Source organism: Kogia breviceps, chromosome 14 (genome assembly GCF_026419965.1).
Source record: "Kogia breviceps isolate mKogBre1 chromosome 14, mKogBre1 haplotype 1, whole genome shotgun sequence".
NCBI classification, from domain to species: domain Eukaryota; kingdom Metazoa; phylum Chordata; class Mammalia; order Artiodactyla; family Physeteridae; genus Kogia; species Kogia breviceps.
Window position 1 is genome coordinate 14,842,595 of NC_081323.1, and position 19,473 is coordinate 14,862,067.

A 19,473-nucleotide genomic window follows, 5' to 3' on the forward strand; every position below is an offset into this window, starting at 1 on the left:
ACACGCATCTATCTGAGATTAGCATAGATGACGCATCAAAAATTTTGAACATGATTTCCTAAGTGTGAAACAATGTTTATCATGAAGAAAAGGAGGAAAGGAAATAGAAAGGAAAGACGGAAAGTTTTGTAATGGGAGGTGATATGAGTCAGCTGCAGACATGCCCACTCTAAGGTGACCGTAATCAGGGGAACATTGAAGATCTGAGAAAGTCTCAGGAACAAACACAGTGTCTTTTACCATACAATAGGGCTTTGTTCACTTGGAATTTTGACTCATTCAAACTCCCTTCTCTCCATGGAAACCTCTCTCTCTCTGAGTGTAAGGGCTATTCTGCTGTTTTGTCACCTAGCATCCATTTGTCCTTTTACCGATAATAGTAGCCTGATTTTTGATTTGGGGGATGACTCTTTCTCCACCCAGAACAAGAGGGGTTGAGGGGCTCATCAATCAGAGTTCCTGACTTACTCCCAGACCAGGAGTGGCCAATCAGATGCTCTCCTTGGAGTTTTACTCTTGAGCAGTGAATGACGACGAAGCCTGAAAATGCATGGAGCTCATTCAGAGGTGGCCTGAGAAGACCTTGGTTCTGCCTTGTTTACCATTCTTTCCAAGCTAGGTTCTTTTTAGCACTCCCTTCAGTTCCAAGAGATAAACTAAATCAGCGCTATTGGCTACAAGCAAAAGACTCCAACAGGATCTCACTTAGGGTACAATCAGGAAGAGTGAATGGAAGCCCACTACATCCCCACACCATTCTAACCAATTCCTTCTCTGCTTCCAATAGCCAGACTCAGTTTCTGTTGCTCACAGCCAGGGACATTTGATGCCTTTACCAGGGTCAGCATCAAGTTCCTCATTTCCAAATCCAGTGACCTTTTCCCAGCCCTCATCCTCCTCTAACTCACAGATTGGGTCCTATGGCATAAATGAAAAGTCTTCACAGAAAAATAATTTTCTACATCCTCTTAGTGCAAAAAACTATGAAAAGGAGAGCATCCATATGTGATGTACCTTGAGTCCCCTCTTGTGAATCTACAGAGTCTGTGATGGCGTTGCTCTCAAACCTCTTTTAGAGGTCAGTCTTTAAAGTCAGAGAGTCTTGAGTTCGAATCCCGACTCCTGCCGTTATTGGTTATGTGACCTTTGAAAAGAAGTTAATCCCATCTCTACCATTTCCTAGCTCAGTGACCTTGGCAAAGTTATTTTATCTTTCTAAGCTTTAGTTCCTTCATCAATAACATGAAATAACACTTCTACCCTCTCTGGTGGCGCAGTGGTTAAGAATCCGCCTGCCAATGCAGGGGACATGGGTTCGAGCCCTGGTCCGGTAAGATCCCACATGCCACAGAGCAACTAAGCCTGTGTGTCACAACTACTGAGTCTGAGCTCTAGAGCTTGTGAGTCACAACTACTGAAGCTCACGTGCCTAGAGCCCGTGCTCCACAACAAGAGAAGCCACTGCAATGAGAAGCCCGTGCACTGCAACGAAGAGTAGCCCCCACTGGCTGCAACTAGGGAAACCCGGCGCGCAGCAATGAAGACCCAACACAGCCATAAATAAAAATATAAATAAATAAAAAAAATTACTTCTACCTTCATAAAGTCCACATGGATTAGGAGATAATTTTTTTTCAAAGCATCAAGACAGCGCCAACTCGTGATCAACAGCTGTTGTCAAAATGCCCCGTAGATGCTCTGAGCTCTGTCTACCTGGCCCTGCTTCATCCCAGTGGCTCCAAGGATGTCATCTAACTTCATGCTCTGACAGCTCAGGCTCTGGACCAAAGACACTTTGTGCGGTCACTCCCAGCAGTTCAGGGTGCCTGAAAGTACTTTGTCTTTGCCTGGGAAAGTCAAGCGTTATGGTTCCTCTGCCTGGTCTCCACAGGGAGAGAAACTGTAACAGACTCTCCCAGGTATCTACCCAACGGCCTTTCCTCTTTCTTCCTTCCTAAGAAAGAAAGCTCGATGTTGTGTGTGGCAACAAATTCTCTCCTAAACACAGCCATTAAATATATACGTGAGAAATCTGGTCGCACTTCCTCATGCTGCCACCAGGGGGCAGGCAGTGCCTTCCTTAAAGAATTGTTCCTAATGTCTGAGCAACAGGTTACTTGATCCCAAAGAGAATCGGCAGAAATCCCCGCTTCCCGCCTACAGTTTTGAGAGACCAGAGGGTCAAATAAAGGGCGTGGGGTGGGCAAGGGACTGGACCTAGCTGAGATCTACCTCTGCAGCAAGAGGGCTTTAGGTTACCTTGGAAGAAGAAAGGGACCTTCTTAGGAAGCAGACTGTGATACTCCTTGGGCACTGAGGAACTTCCTGAGGGGGGTTTATGAAAGGTGACACTACAAACAATGCCATATACTCCTTGCTTTAATGCAGTGGACGGCGCATTTAAAAAGCAGTCAGAAGGCAAGGAAACTAAAATCCTCCGTGCTTTTAGGCACGTGCTTTGGTCTGTGGTGTGTTCAAAGCACTTCAGCACCGTAATCAATGTAGCCCTCACAAAGAAACAAACTGTGAATTTCTTAAGGGAGAAGAATTTTCTTTATTTTGCAAAGAAAGAACCTTGGCTCAGAGAGATGAAGGGACTTTCCCAAGATCACACGGCATCATCCAGAGCTGCTGAAGCCAATGTCTTCTAATTAGTACCAAGTTCTTTCCCATTAAACTGTTATAAATTAATAATTCTTAATAATAATTAAATAACTTATCATTAATAGTATTACTATTACTGTTTTCAGAACTGTCATTCATTGAGGGGCTACTCTGCCAGGCACTTGTGCGAAGCATTTTACGAATATCATATCCTTTTATTTATTTATTTAAAAATTTTATTTCTTTTTTGGCTGTACTGCGTGGCTTGCGGGATCTTAGTTCCCCAACCAGGGATCGAACCTGTGCCCCCTGCAGTGGAAGTGTGGAGTCCTAACCACTGGGCAGCCAGGGAAGCCCCTCATGTCCTTTTAATTCTCACCATAATGCTATGAGGTTGATAAAGAAAGAGAAAGCAACCTCTGGCTTCCAAGAGCTGACCTGGCACCACAGTTGGTCTTACGTTCCCTTGCTGAACATAAATGTTTCGCAAAACATTAACAGCAGACAAAGTCATTCTGTATCCATGATGGATTAAGACAAAAAGTGGACACCCTGTAATCATGCATGAACACAGACAAAAGAGCTATATTATACAGGCCACCAAAATGACCAAGCATCCCCCTATCCTGCCTAATATGAATGACAGCTGCTTCTTTACCAAACATAGCTCTAACCTTTATCTAGTTGTCCCTTCTTACAGTTAAGATAGTCATAGAACTGCCCCACTTCCTGACAGCATCCATCCAGAGCGAAGCCAGCTTGCTGAAACCCTCCCTAAAATCACCTAACACAAGCCCACGTCCCGTAAGTCCTTTCTAACATTCTCTTAATGAGACACCATGTGGTTCCCAAGGGTGACTGTTGTTTCTTGCTGTAGTGAGTAATAAGCCCAACTCATTCAACTAGGAACAAGAGTGTTTCCAGTGTTCTGTGGCTGTAAACATTGACAGGTACAAGCGTTATCCTTATTTTATAATGAAAGAAAGCAAAACTCAGAGACATTGAGAAATTTGCCCAAGAGGACGAGGTAGTGAGTAACAGAACCAGCACCACCTGGGTCCTCATTTATTTAACTGCTAGGATTTTTGAGGTCCCTATTCCTTAATTTCCTTGTATGTAATCAGACAGTTAGACTCTGTTCTCCAAAGGTCCCCCATTCCACGTGTTCCCAGAGGCAGGACCATGAAACACTGTCGAAGTGGCTCTACTTGAGAGAGCTGGCACCTCCCTTTGAGGACCCACTAGGTTCTGAACAACTCATTTATCACAATGCCTTGCAGCTGGGAAGGTCTAATATGAAACTGAAATACGGTGCATCCCGGGGAATACCTGCATTAGTCTTGGACCCCTGCCCACCATCTACATCCTGCCCTGCCTCTCAGCCATCCTCTTGCTTGTTCATATTTCCACATAGCCAATTGCCACAGCTCTTGCCCAGCTGGCGGAGGGAAGTTGGGAAGGTGACTTGGGTGCTCTGGCCCTACAGACCACACTCCTATCCTCACACCAACCTCTCTCCTTCGACCCCGTGAGCGAGTACCATCCTATTAGCCGCTGTATAAAGTGTAGGGAGTGAAAAAGATGGATTCCCTCAAACTGAGTCCTGAGAATCTGAAAGCTTGTGGAGGGGACTTAACAACATTTTGCGCCAGGAATTGAAAGACACTTTGTGTGTGGGGGTTACCCTTGGATTGTCATCTCCCAAAGTCTGCATGGTCGCTTAGGACAAAGACAGTAGAACTGGTCAGAAGGTTTCTTGGGAGAAGACTGAGGACCAATGCGGAAAGCCAGGGCCTAGTGGGGCCTTTCCATTGAACTCTTACGGTTAAACGGGAAGACTGTACTATTGATGAATTCTGTGAGCTGGTACCTGATGCCCATGAGAAAATGAGGTCCCCATGGCGGGGTGTATAACAACTGAGGCTGGGAGGGCTTCCCTGGTGGCGCAGCGGTTGAGAGTCCGCCTGCCGATGCAGGGGACGCGGGTTCGTGCCCCGGTCCGGGAGGATCCCACGTGCCGCGGAGCGGCTGGGCCCGTGAGCCATGGCCGCTGAGCCTGCGCGTCCGGAGCCTGTGCTCCGCAACGGGAGAGGCCGCAACAGTGAGAGGCCCGCGTACCGCAAAAAAAAAAAGAATCCTTGCTTCAAACTGTAGATTCTAGAGTTACTCGGGTTGTGAGGAATGTGCATCTGCATTCCTTCCTTCCTTCCTCAAGTAATTATGGACGGTCTCCTTTGTGCCAGGAACTGTGCTAAGTGCTAGGGATAAAGGGAAGGCTTGTTCTCCTGGTGCTTAGAGCCGACTGGATGAGACAGAACTAAAGCAAGTAGACCCACGGGGGGAAGGAAAGAGGCAGGGCTCTGCTGAGGAGGGTAGGGTTGAGAAGGAAGCCGGGGAGGCCGAACTGTTTCAGAAGCAGCCACAGCCCAGCCCTGCGTGGCTCCTCCTCGGACTTCAGAATCTCAGGGGAGCACAGTTCATATGTTCTCTGCAAAAAGAAGGGGTTTGCTGATTAATATCATTGAAGTCCAAGGCCTGAACACTGTATGTCCTGACAGGTCCTAGACCATCCCGGAAATGAGCAACCACAATACCCCCAGGACCAGGATGATTAACAAGAAGGAAGTGAGTTTTCCAAGCCCAGGTGGGGTGCTCGCGAGCAGGGCAGACTTGCTCTGTAGGGTGGCTGACTCAGTGTTGCCATCTGAAAAAGGGGAGCATGTGAGGAAGCTCAGATTCTCATGACGGGGCTTCTAGGCTTGACCTTCTGCCAAGCTGGCCCGTGGAGGATGTGCTCAGGGTGCGGTTTCACAGGGCACCGCAGCCACTTCTCCTGGGAGGCAGCGAGGAGGAAAGACACGGTGGCGTGAGGTGTGCGGCCCCCTGAGCTCCACCTCTTCCCTCAGACCTTCCCCTCCCACCCTGTCCTGCCCCCTGTGTTACCAGAGAAGGGGATAATAGCAACGCAGGTTTTTGTGCAGTCCTCCTCCTTCTCGAAGTTGTTCTTCTGTTTGTAGCCACCAAATATAAAGGGCTCGCAGAGCCGAGAACCGGCACTGAAGAACTACCTAGTTATCATGGCCCTGCAGGGACCCCGGTAGGGAGGCTCCAGGCAGAAGTCAGGTCGCAGGGCTTCAGGGATGGAGGGGCTCTGGGTCAGCTGTGAGGCTGGTCATCACAGCTCAGTCTACAAGGTCAACAACTGAACTCACCAGTTTGTTTGCAATAGAGAATGGTGGGGTGTCGGGGTGTGAAATGTGAAAATTCGGGGGGTACAGGGCATAGACTTTGAGTCAATCACCCTGGCTAATGATTTAATATTCATGATTGGAAGATGAAGCAACCATAAAAACCTTTATGCTTCTTTTTTCTCCAGTCTGTGGCTTGTTTTTTCATCTTCTTTAACAGGATCTTTAAAAACAAAAATTTATTGAAGTAGAGTTGATTTACAATGTTGTATTGATTTCTTCTGGACAGCAGAGTGACTCAGTTATACATACGTACTCTTTTTCTTATTCTTTTCCATTATGTTTTGTCAAAACCTCTACGGAGCAAGTCATTCATGTTATTCAAAAGAAGTGACATTAGACCCAGGGAACAACAGAGGTTCAACAGCGCTCCATCATGGCTCACCTGGACCCCTGCAGCAGCCTGCGCACGGGCCTCTGCCCTTGGCCCCCTAGAGGCCACTCTCCGCACTGCAGCCGCACGGATCCTATCCCGTTGCTCCCATGACCCTCCCTCAGTGACTCTCCAGTTCTCCGAGTCAAGTACTGATTCTTATAAAGTCCTACAAGACTCCTCACGACCTGCCCCATGGCCACTCTGGCCTCTTCCCCTTCCTCTCCCCTCCTCCCTACCCACTCAGCTCCAGCCACCCTGGTCCTGGCTAATGCTCAAACATGCCAGGATCATTTTTTGTTTTGCAGCCTCTTCTCAATGCCTCCTCATCACAGAGGGTTTTGCTGACCAGTTTACAGAAAGAGCACAGCCTCCTTTATGCCCATCACTCTCTTTTTTCAAAACACCTGTCACGACCTATACCACGGCATAGTATTTACCCCTTTATCTATTTTCTGTTTCCCTCCTAGAAAGCAAGTTATTTTGCTCTATTTTGTCTACAGCTATTTTCCCACACCAAGAACAATGTTTTGTAGGGCCTTGAGAAATACTTGTCAAAGGATTGAATGTCTCATTTCATGCGCACGGGAATTGCAGAGTCATTGTTTAGAGTGGGTATTATAAAATTTCTGTTAGTGAAATGCCTTTTAATGATGGGGAACATCTACATAATTATCAGTCTAGCTCTAGATTTTATATCTTCGTAGGATCATAAAATAATAGTTAAACAGGAGGACAAGAGAAAGGACCTTGAGTTTTTTTTTTTTTTGCGGTATGCGGGCTTCTCACCGTTGTGGCCTCTCCCGTTGCGGAGCACAGGCTCCGGACGTGCAGGCTCAGCGGCCACGGCTCACGGGCCCAGCCTCTCCCCGGCACGTGGGATCTTCCCGGACCGGGGCACGAACCCGTGTCCCCTGCATCGGCAGGCGGACTCTCAACCACTGCGCCACCAGGGAAACCCCCTCTGATTAATTTTAATAATAGAGAGATCATCATTATTTGACACCTAAATATTTTTTCTTGTACAAAGGAAGTAGGTAGACATATTTTTTCAGATTAAGACGTCTTGGTGGAAAATGGATATCATTGTCCCAGAAATGTGATTAAACTCTTTATATCTGAGGTTGGTAATCCTTACAGAGAACCAGTCAGTGTAACATGGTCTCCCTGGTCAGGTGGAGAAACTGCAGATGACTTGCCCCAGGTCACACAGCATGTGTGTGCTGGGTCAGGACCAGCATGTCACAATCAGGTGATAAAGCAGGGGTTCCCAACCCCTGGGACGTGGACCGGTACCAGTTCTTGGCCTGTTAGGAACTGGGCCGCACAGCAGGGGGTGAGCAGAGGGCGAGCGAGGGAAGCTTCATCTGCCGCTGCCTATCCCTCCCCATCGCCCCCCATCGCCCCCCATCGCCCCCCATCGCCCCCCATCGTCCCCCATCGCCCCCATCGCCCCCCATCGTCCCCCATCGCCCCCCATCGCCCCCATCGCCCCCCATCGCCCCCATCGCCCCCCATCGTCCCCCATCGCCCCCCCATCGCCCCCCACCACCCCCATCGCCCCCCATCGCCCCCATCGCCCCCATCGCCCCCCATCGCCCCCCATCGCACCCCATTGCCCCCATCGCCCCCATCGCCCCCCATCGTCCCCCATCGCCCCCCATCGCCCCCATCGCCCCCCATCGCCCCCCATCGCCCCCATCGCCCCCATCGCCCCCCATCGCCCCCCATCGCCCCCATCGCCCCCCATCGCCCCCATCGCCCCCCATCGCCCCCATCGCCCCCCATCGTCCCCCATCGCCCCCCCATCGCCCCCATCGCACCCCACCACCCCCATCGCCCCCCATCGCCCCCATCGCCCCCCATCGCCCCCCATCGCCCCCCATCGCACCCCATTGCCCCCATCGCCCCCATCGCCCCCATCACCCCCCATCGCACCCCATTGCCCCCATCGCCCCCATCGCCCCCCATCGCCCCCCATCGCACCCCATTGCCCCCATCGCCCCCATCGCCCCCATCACCCCCCATCGTCCCCCACCGCCCCCCATCGTACCCCATCACCCCCCATCGCCCCCCATCGTACCCCATCACCCCCCATCGCCCCCCACCGCTCGCAGTGCTGTCTCAACCATCCCCCAGCCCCCTCCTTCCATGGAAAAATTGTCTTCCACGAAACCACTCCCTGCTGTCACAAAGGTTAGGGGCCACTGTGATAAAGTACCCGATTGTGCCAAAGTCCTTAAAATGCACATAACTGGTAAGAGTTTCTGGATGCAGTGTCACACGTTCATGACTCCCCTGTCCCCAGGACTCACCACAGCCACCAAATCACAGGCAAGAGTGGGTGTGGGTTTTTTCTATGAACGAAATAAGTCCAGTCTTTACCAACAACACCAGCCAATTCTCCAAGCCGCTCAAGCATCCCACAAGTCAATTCACTCTGACACTAACATCCCACTATTTGAGGACACAGTCTCCCAAGAATGCCCCACTTCTAACGTCAACCCCAGGGTCACCCATACGTGTGACCAACTGGCTGTAAATTCAGAGGTTCCATGACCCCACCTACCATATTCAGTAATCACTAGAGCCACTCACAGAACTCAGGAAAGCCCTTTACTTACTGTGCCCAGTTATTGCAAAGGATAAAGGTCCGGGACAGCCCTATGGAGGAGATGCGGCGGGCAAGGGGGAGTTGGGGGTGCCGAGCCTCCATGCCCTCTCAGAACAGCCCCCCACACAATCCCTTGATGTGTTCATCTCCCCTGAAGCCCTCTGAACCCAATGTTTATGGATTTTAATTGACGGTTCCAGGTAGGCAATTTGATTAAATCATTGACCATTGGTGACTGAACTCTACCTCAGTACACTCTCCTCTCCCCAGAGGGCCTGGGGGTTGAAGGTTCTAACCCTCTAATCACCAGGTGGGATCTTCCGGAGTCCAGTCCCATCCAGAAGCTATCTAGGGTCCCATCCTTGACTCATCTCATGACCTACAAAGACAGTAAATTCCAAGGGTTTCAGGAGGCCTGGGCCATGAACTAGGACAAGGATCAAATATGGATCTTTTCTTTACATTAAAGTGAGGTTCAGGAGCAGGCAGTGACCAGGAATAGAGGGTCTCAGAGATAGAGTCGCTGGTCTGGTACGGTTCGGTGGCTTACTTTTTTTAAAAGCTGAAACATAATGATTCCTTTTGAGAGTCATGAAATGTCCCTGGAGTTACAACTGCCCAACTTCCCAGGAGAACTCCCGAGAGGGCTGTCGGCACCCACCCCAGCCCTGCTCCCCAGCCCCGTCCATGGACTCCCCTCACCACCCCCCACCCTGCCCCAGCCTGCAGAGGAGAGCTGGGTCGGGACTTACCTTGGGCCTGGTTGCTGCTTTTACCCGCTGGGGTGCAGGTCACCAGGGTGCCCAGGAGGACGAGAAGGGCTGCAGAGAGGCAGAGCCGGCTTATGTTCGTGGCCTTGCAGGAGGGCTTCTGAGGAAAGCTGGGGGCTGACAGCGCTTTTCATATCCCAGCTGACTGGTGGGAACAGGGGATAAAGAGGGGAGTGAAGAAGGGGAGGAGCTGGGGTCAGTGCTGTTCCTGGAAATCTCCCCACATAACCAGGCTTCCTGCTTCTCCCTGCTGGGGCCAAATGCCCAGTAACAGCGCTTCTCAAACTTGGCTCTGCCTCTGGGTCTGGTGGGAACACAGACTGTGATTCCACAGGTGGGATTTTTATCAGATTTGTTCCTCACGGAGCGTCCCAGCACCTAGAGCGGTGCATGGCACGTGGGCCGGTCAGTGGGTGGATGAGAGCAAATCAAAGGACAGATTAGTGGACAGCAGTGTGTTAGCTCAGGGCCTCCTCTGCAGCCTCCTGCAGGTGTCATCACATCTGGCCAACAGTGCCCTTCATCCAGACTTCCCTGCTGGTGCAACGGTTAGGAATCCCCCTGCCAATGCAAGGGACACGGTTTCGATCCCTGGTCCGGAAAGATTCCAGATTCCGCGAAGCAACTAAGCCCCTGCGCCACAACTACTGAGCCTGCGTGACACAACTCCTGAAGCTTGTGTACCCAGAGCTCGTGTTCCACAACAGGAGAAGCCACCGCAATGAGAAGCCCATGCACCTCAACGAAGAGTAGCCCCCGCTCGCCACAACTAGAGAAAGCTTGTGTGCAGCAATGAAGACCCAACGCAGCCAAAAATAAATAATTTTTTTTACATGCCCTTCACCCCTCACCTTAACCGCACCTACCTCGGAAGACAGCTGTGACACAGGGCTGCTTCCTGCAACCATGGTGGCCGCATCTCAACTGGATGGATAAAAGCTCTTTACCTGGCACTGCTCCAGAGGATGGTAAGCTGGGGGAAGACTGTTTCCATCCGGGTCACAAACCCTGATTTTCTGGGTAGGAAAAAGAAGATGGGGCATGGGTAGAGGGGAAGCAGGGAGCCGAACACGTCTCTACAGCAGGACCACTCACCACCCCTCACCTGGTTTCACCAACAGGAGAGCTGCCTGCCTGAGTGGATCTCACGGGCTGCAGTGGATCTGTGGGGAGCTAGGAAGACCACCTGCAACCCCCCCCTTCTCCTTCTCTCCCCCAGTGGTTTTGGGCTCAGAGGAACTCAGTTTCCATCCCAGCCCTGCCTTTTCCTAACTTTGTGACCTGGGGCCAGAGATTTCCCAGAGCCCCGTGTCTTCAGGTGTCACATGAGATCCATGCTGCCCATGTTGTGGGGCTGCTGTGGAAGCAGTGGAGGCAACAGACATACATTCCTTCTCCCTGCAAAGTCAGTGCTTGTAATAAGGATAATAAGTAATGACAACAGTTAGTTCCTCTTGACGTATATTAACTCATCTAATCCTCAAGATAATCCTAAAACAGGGGACGAGGAACTATTACTATTTCCTCATGTTACAGATGAGGAAACTGAGGTAACAAGAAGTTGAGTCATTTGCCTAAGGTCATACAGGGGAGAGACAGGATTTGAACCCAGGAATCTGGCTTCAAGTCTGTGTGTCATGCACTCTGCTGCTTTGTAAGCTGTAAAGTGCAGTGCTGGTGTGAGGGCTTACACACCTCCAATCTCTTCACTCACTCCCATCTATTCACTCCCAGTGAATAGATGTAGCACCAACCCCGCCCCACTCATCCACACACAGACACGCATTCTTCCACGAACACACACACACACACACACACACACACACACACACACACACACACACACACCCTGTGCCCCACTTCCAGGGTCAAGGAGAAGGGAGCTGGCTCAGTGCCCAGAAGCCCCAGGAGCAAGCCCAGCCAAGCGTCAAAGGGGCGCACAGCTGGTGATGAGCTGCAGAGGACGGGAGGGGCAGCCTCCCTGGCACCAAGACAGCCTTGCCCTTGAGAAGGGCAGGAGCTCTCGATACCGAGCTGCCCCTGGACAGAAGGGCGTCGGGAGCAGGGGACTCACAAAACAAGCCACTGTGTGTGGACGGTCTACCCTCGCCTGAGACATTTCACGTGTATGATTTCGTTTAGCCTCATGTCGACCCTACACCATCGGGGCTTCTCATCCCATTTTGCCGGCGAGAAAGCAGAGGCTCAGAGAGGTGGAGCGACTTGCTCAGGACCCACAGCAGCAGACGGCACACCGGGATTCCAGCTCAGGAGGCCCTCTGGTCCTGCCCCGCTGCCCGCCTCAGTCTGTCCGCCTGAGCCCAGCGAACAGCAGACACTCCTCTCTGCTCCCCCTCCTCTCTCATTTGTCCGTCTGCCTCTGGCTTTCTCTCCCAGTGTCCTCTGGCTTTCTCTAACCTGGTGCAGGTTAGAGGCCTCCGACCCAGAAGCTGCCCCTGATGAGGCCTCTAATTACAAACCTTCTGGCCCCTGCGGACATCTTGAGAGAAATTATAAGGCGGGAACATCACAGGGCGTGGGGGAACCACGTCATTTACACAAGAGCCCTGGCCCAGGAGTTTGCGTTTCCTGCTCCCTTCTGCGAGTCCCAGCTCCTGAGGGGACTGAGGCAGCCACCTCTGCCGTCGCTAAGAAACAGATGCATCAGAGCTGAATGACATTGGTGTGTAGACGTTTGTATAAAGGAGGGACTTGGTGCTGGCAAAAGAACTGGGGAAGGCTTTTGAATAACTAAAAGCCAGAATTTCACTGAAGCTACCTATGTGGCAGCCTCGGTTTTGATATCTCATCTTATGGGGAGTCTACTATCACTTGGGCAGCAGGTGCCAGCTGGCCGCATTCATCATTAGAACACCGCTTTGTCCCATTTAACCAATAAGAGCTCCCCCCACCTTCCTTCTGACCCTACTTTGTCACTCCGGTCTTGACTCTACTTTCAATAACACAATTGACCCATTCTCGGTTTTTGTCCTAAGACAGTTCTACAGAGACGTGGACATGGCGATCAAGGTGGTTCCCCTGTCTTCCACAAAGTGTCTTTTAGGGATCCAGTGGTTAAGACTCCACGCTTCCACTGTAGGGGATACAGTTTCAATCTTTGGTTGGGGAACTAAGATCCCACATGCCATATGTGTGGCAAAAAAAAAAAAAAAAAAAAAAAAAAAAAGGCTCTTTTAGATTTTTATGCAGTATTTTCTGAGTCCCTGCCATCAGCTTCAGATTCTTAGGTCTCAAAGTTCGGGGAACCTTTTTTTTTTCACTTCCGACAATTTATGCAGATGTTGATAGGATGGTACCCACCCTCAGGAGGTGCCCCATCACTGGGTTAGAGGAGAGAGGTTAGTGTAAGAAGAAGAGGCTGGTCAGTGAGGTCAGAGCTCCCAAGTCATCCTCGGGCTAGCTTCTCCCATTTGGGCAAGAACGAGGAGATCAGATACTGTGGGAATATGAACTAGTGAATGAAGATGACTGAGAGGAGAGGGTAGGAGTACATGGTGGGCAGGGGTCCATGGCTCAGGGAGATATTTCCCAGGAGGCACCTCTCTTCTAGTTTATTATAAGACCTTTCAGGTGCAAGGGATTATGGGATAACTTGTTCAGATTCCAGTGGGTCCCCACTGAAGGGAGGTCCCTGCTCTCCCAGGTGGAGCCAGTTTGACAATATTTTCATGCCACTGCCCCTGGGACGATGTGAGCTGGAGGGACCCTTGTAGAGCAGAACCTAAATACCTCACTACAGATGAGATAATTGAGGTCTAGAGCCTTCAAATAGCAGGGCTTATTAAATAAGAGAACATTAACAGAGCTGCTCTGTCCTCACTACTTTGAAGTCTTGGGCAAATTTCTCAACATCTCTGAGTTTCACTTTCCTTATATAATAGAGAAGGACAATGCTTATACCTGTCAATACCTCCAGCCACAAACCACCTGAAACACTCCTGTGCCTAGCTGAATGAATCGTGTTTATTACACACCCCGGGGGGAACTATAGGCTTCCCCTTAAGAGTATTTTAGGAAGGATTTATAGGATGTGGGCTTGTGTTAGGTGATTTGGGGGTGGTGTTTCAGGAAGCTGGCTCTGCTCTGGATGGATGCTGTCAGGAAGTGGGGCAGTTCTCTGATTGTGTATCTTTATCTTAACTCTAAGAAGGGAAGACTAGATAGAGGTTAGAGCTGTACTTGGTAAAGAAGTAGCAGTCACTCAGTATAGGGGGATGCTTGGATATTTTGGTGGTTTGTATAAAGTAGCTCATTTTGTCTGTGTTCAAACATCATTACCAAATGTCCTATTTTTGTCTTGATCTTTCATGGACACAGAATGGCCTTGTCTGATGTTGAAGGTTTCAGAAATATTTCTGTTAAGTTGGAGAACATAAGGCCCACTGTAATGTCAGGTCAGGTCTTGGAACTCAGAGGTTGCTTTTCTCTTTCTCCATCAAACTCATAAATTTGTGGTGAGGATTAAAAAGATAAGATATTTGTTAAATGCTTTGTACATGTATTGGCAGAGTAACCTTTTAGTGAATGTCAGGTCTGATAGGAGTAAGAGTACTACTATAAATATATGTTATCTAATTATTATTAACAATTATTCATTTATAACAGTGTAATGGGAAAATGACTGGGTATTCATGAAAAGGGATTGGCTTCAGTAACTCACTATGTGCTGTGTGATCTTGCGCAAGTCACTTCACCTCTCTGTGCCATAGATTCTTTCTTTGTAAAAGAAGATGAGAGTATCTGCCTTAAGAAATCCCCAGGTTTGGGCCTTTTTCACAGGCTCCGGATGCGCAGGCTCAGCGGCCATGGCTCACGGGCCCAGCCGCTCTGCGGCATGTGGGATCTTCCCGGACCGGGGCACGAACCCGTGTCCCCTGCATCTGCAGGCAGACTCTCAACCACTGCGCCACCAGGGAAGCTCGGTTTGGGCCCTTTTGAGGACCATGTTGATTAGGCTGCTAAAGTTCTTGGCGCACCACTTACCAAAGCAAACTGTCTAGAAGCACATAGAGTTTTAGTTTCCTTAGCTCCTGACTGCTTTTTACATGTGCTGTCGACTGTAGTAAAGAAAGGAACAAATAGCATTGATTGTTGCAGTGTCCCCTTCTAGAAATCCGCCCTCAGGAAGTTCCCGCAGTGCCAGAGGACAGTCACAGTCTCTTCTTTCTTTGTCAGAGGTAACCAAAAGCCCTCTTGCTTCAGTGATTGACCTTACCCCTGTCCTGCCCTTTTCCCACCCCAAGTTGCCATTATTTGACACCCTGGTCAAAGGAGCTAAGTGTTAACTGTCATATAACTCACTATTATCCTTATTACAAGGACGGACTTTGCAGGGAGAAGGAATATATGTCTGTTGCCTCCACTGCTTCCACAGCAGCCCCACGACGTGGGCAGCACGGGTCTCAAGTGGCACCTGAAGACATGGGGCTCTGGGAGATTTCTGACCCCAGGTCACAAAGTTAGGAAAAGGGAGAGGTGGGATGTAAACTGAGGTCCTCTGATCCCAAAACCACTGGTGGAGAGCCCAGAGTCGGGGGTGACTTGCAGGAGATCTTCCAAGCTCCCCTGAGATCCACTCCAGCCCCTGAGGTCCACTCAGGCAGGCAGCTCTCCTGTTTCTGAAACCAGGTGAGGGGCGGTGGAAGGTCCTGCTGTGGAGACGCGTTCAGCTCCCTGCTTCCCCTCTGCCCACGCCCCTTACTCCTTTTTCTACCCAGAAAAGCAGGACCTCTGCCCCAGATACAGAAGGCCTTCCTCCAGCCCAGCATGTGCCTGGACCAGTGCCAGGTAAACAGCATGCCTCCAGGCAGTTGAGATGCTGCCACAAGTGTTGCAGGAAGGTGTCCTGTGTCACACTTGTCTTCTGAGTTAGGTGGGGGTGGGGCATTGGTGCCCAGATGTGATGACACCTGCAGGAGGCTGAAAATGAGGCCCTGAGCTAACACACTGCTGTTCACTAATCTGTCCTTTGATTTGCTCTCATCCACCCACTGACTGGCCATCACGTGCCATGCACCGCTCTAGGTGCTGGGACGCTCCGTGAGGAACAAATCTGATAAAAATCCCACCTGTGGAATCACAGTCTGTGTTCCCACCAGACCCAGAGGCAGAGCCAAGTTTGAGAAGCGCTGTTACTGGGCATTTGGCCCCAGCAGGGAGAAGCAGGAAGCCTGGTTATGTGGGGGAGATTTCCAGGAACAGCACTGACCCCAGCTCCTCCCCTTCCTCACTCCCCTCCTTATCCCCTGTTCCCACCACTCAGCTGGGGTGGGAACAGCTCTGTCAGCCCCTGCTTTCCTCGGAAGCCCTCCTGCAAGGCCACAGACGTGAGTCCGCTCTGCCTCTCTGCAGCCCTTCTCGTCCTCCTGGGCACCCGGTTGGCTGGCACCCCGGGGAGTGAAGCCAGCAAAGAGGCCCAGGGTAAGTCCTGACCCAGCTCTCCTCTGCAGGCTGGGGCGGGGGGGAGGATGAGGGGAGTCCATGGACGGGGCTGGGGGGCAGGGCTGGGGGGCTGCCGACAGCCCTCTCGGGAGTTCTCCTGGGAAGTTGGGCAGTTGTAACTCCAGGGACATTTCGTGACTCTCAAAAGGAATCATTATGTTTCAGCTTTTAAAAAAAGTAACCCAGGGGATGCGGGTTCGTGCCCCGGTCCGGGAAGATCCCACATGCCGCGGAGGGGCTGTGCCCGTGGGCCGTGGCCGCTGGGCCTGCGTGTCCGGAGCCTGTGCTCCGTGAGGGGAGAGGCCGCAACAGTGTGAGGCCCACGTACTACAGAAAAAAAAAAAAAGTAACCCACTGAACTGTACCAGACCAGGGACCCTATCTCTGAGACCCTCTATTCCTGGTCACTGCCTGTCGCTGAACCTCACTTTAATGTAAAGATAAGATTCACATTTGATTCTTGTTGTGGTTCATGGCCCAGGTCTCCTGAAACTCTTGGAATTTACTGTCTTCGTAGGTCATGAGAGGAGTCAGGGATGGGACCCTAGATAGCTTCTGGATGGGACTGGACTCCGGAAGATCCCACCTGGTGATTAGAGGGTTAGAACCTTCAACCTGCAGCCCCTCTGGGGAGAGGAGATGTACTGAGGTAGAGTTCAGTCACCAATGGCCAACGATTCAATCAAATTGCCTACCTGGAACCGTCAATTAAAATCCATAAACATTGGGTTCAGAGGGCTTCAGGGGAGGTGAACACGTCAAGGGATTGTGGGGGGGGGGTTCTGAGAGGGCATGGAGGCTCGGCACCCCCAACTCCCCCTTGCCCGCCGCATCTCCTCCTTAGGGCTGTCCCGGAGCTTTATCCTTTGCAATAACTGGGCACAGTAAGTAAAGGGCTTTCCTGAGTTCTGTGAGTGGCTCTAAGAAATTATTGAATATGGGAGGTGGGGTCGTGGAACCTCTGAACTCATAACTTGTAGCCAGTTGGCCACGTGTGTGGGTGACCTCGGGACTTGTGATTGGCACTTGCAGTGGGGCCGCCCTCGGGGACTGAGCCCTCGACCTGTGGGGTGTGGGCTCCCTCCGCAGATTTAGTGTCAGAAGTGAATTGACTTGTGGGCCGCCCAGTGGGTGTCGGTAGGGACACCACCTATTTGCAGCCAGGGACAAAACCCGGACTCACTCTTCTCTATAATTTGTGGCTGGATTGAGGTTTGGGGACAGGGGACAGTGCAGTATGTGGGACAGTGCACTCAGAAGTCCTTACTGGTTATCTGCATTTTCAGAATTCCTGGCAGAAACAGGTACGTTATTAAATGGGTTGTGACATGATAGTATCTTGTCTTGATCCTACCACGCACATGCCATGTGTCCTGGGTACGTCATCTGTAGATTCCACACCTGAACAGGGTGACCACGTTACACGACTTCTTTGAAACGATTGCCAATCATGAGTATAAAGAATTTACCCATTTCATGGTCAATGATGGCCATTTTCCACCAACCTTTCTTAGTCTGAAAGACGTGTCTACCTACGTTTCCTCACCAAGGCCCCCAAAAGAAATTTATGGGTCAAATAATGATCATTTCTCTATTATTAAATTAAGCAGAAAGTTCAGTGAAGGCTGAACTTCTTCCCTTCCTGCGGTAACTGCAGGGAGAGCAAGAAGTGCAGTACATTTGTGAGTTTGCTCCTGGGGAGAAGACTGTTTTCTCCAGGCTGGTACAATATTAGTCAAAATTCTAGGTCCTTCCCCTTAACCCCCGTCAGACTATTATTTTATTTTCCTATCAGGATATAGAATGTTAGAGGTAGGCTCATAATTATATAGACATGCCCCATCACCAAATAGACTAACAGGGATTTTACTATATTCAGTCTCTTCAATGACTGTGCACTTGGCACGAGTATGAAATGGGAGATTCATTCCCTTGACAAATATTTGTCAAATATTTATGCTTTGTATCCCTAAAAAGCATAGGTCATGTTGTAGGGAAGCAGCTGTAACAAAATATAGTAAAATAATCTGCTTTCTAAGAGAGAGACAGACAATAAAGAAAGGGGAAAATATTATGGCAGGTCGTGCTAAGCGTTTTGAAGGTAGAGAGTGATGCGGACACAGGAGACTGTGCTCTTTCTGTAGAGGGTCAGTGAAACCCTCTGTGATAAGGAAGCTTTGAGTAGAGGCTGCAAAACAACACCGCCTGGTGTGTTTGAGCCACAGTCAGGACCAGGGTGGCTGGACCTGAGTGGGTGGAGGGGAGGGGAGCGGAAGGGCATGAGGCAGAGAGGCCCCGGGGGCAGGTCCTGACCAGCCTTGTAGGACTTTATAAGAATCAGAATTTGACTCTGAGAGAGATGGGGCGTCACTGAGGGACTGGTTATGTGATCAAAGGGGTAGGACTCAAGTTATAGCAGAATCCCTGTGGCTGCAGTGTGGGAGTGGCCTCAAGGGGTCAAGGGCAGAGAGAGGTCATGGGCAGGCTGCTGCAGCGGTCCAGGTGAGCCATGATGGAACATGTACCTATGTTTCCTGGGTTGATCCCAGTTCTCTTGAATAACATGTATGACTTGCTCTGTTGAGGTTTCTATGGAGGCTTCATCACAAATCATGAATCATTAAATCTTTAGCCATTTGTGATTGATTCAACCTCGAACCCCTCTCCCGTCCCTGAGGTGTGGGGGCAGGGAAAGGGGGAAAGTGGGAATGAAAATTCCCACCCCCTAATGAGGCACTTGGTTCCCCTGGCAACCAATCACCATTCTTGGCTTAGCTTGGGGCTTTATAAAAGTCACCTCCCTCACATGATAAAAATGTCCCTTTTTGGGCTTCCCTGGTGGCGCAGTGGTTGAGAGTCCGCCTGCCGATGCAGGGGACACGGGTTCGTGCCCCGGTCCGGGAAGATCCCACATGCCGCGGAGCGGCTGGGCCCGTGAGCCATGGCCGCTGAGCCTGTGCGTCCGGAGCCTGTGCTCCGCAATGGGAGAGGCCACAACAGTGAGAGGCCCGCGTACCACAAAAAATGTCCCTTTTTGCTCTCATCTCTTAGAAGATTCCAACAGTTTTAGGAGCGCTGTGCCAGAAGTGAGATTAAGACAAAATTAATATTTTTATTTAAGTCACAATATCAGTATTCCATCAATAGTCCATTTTTCCAGTCCCCATGACTAATCAATGTAAACACACTGATGTGTTTTCTTCCACGCCTTTCCCCATGACAGCATGATTCCCTCACATTTTCTTTTTTAATGGTGGAAATTTGCAACAACACCCCAGGTACCAAGAATAGTATTATAAAACCTATGGACCCATTGTGAAGGAATCATGCAGGAGCAAAACTCGTCATGACTGCAGTGACTGTAGAGCCTGGGATTTGAAGCCAGGATTCTTGCCTAATCTT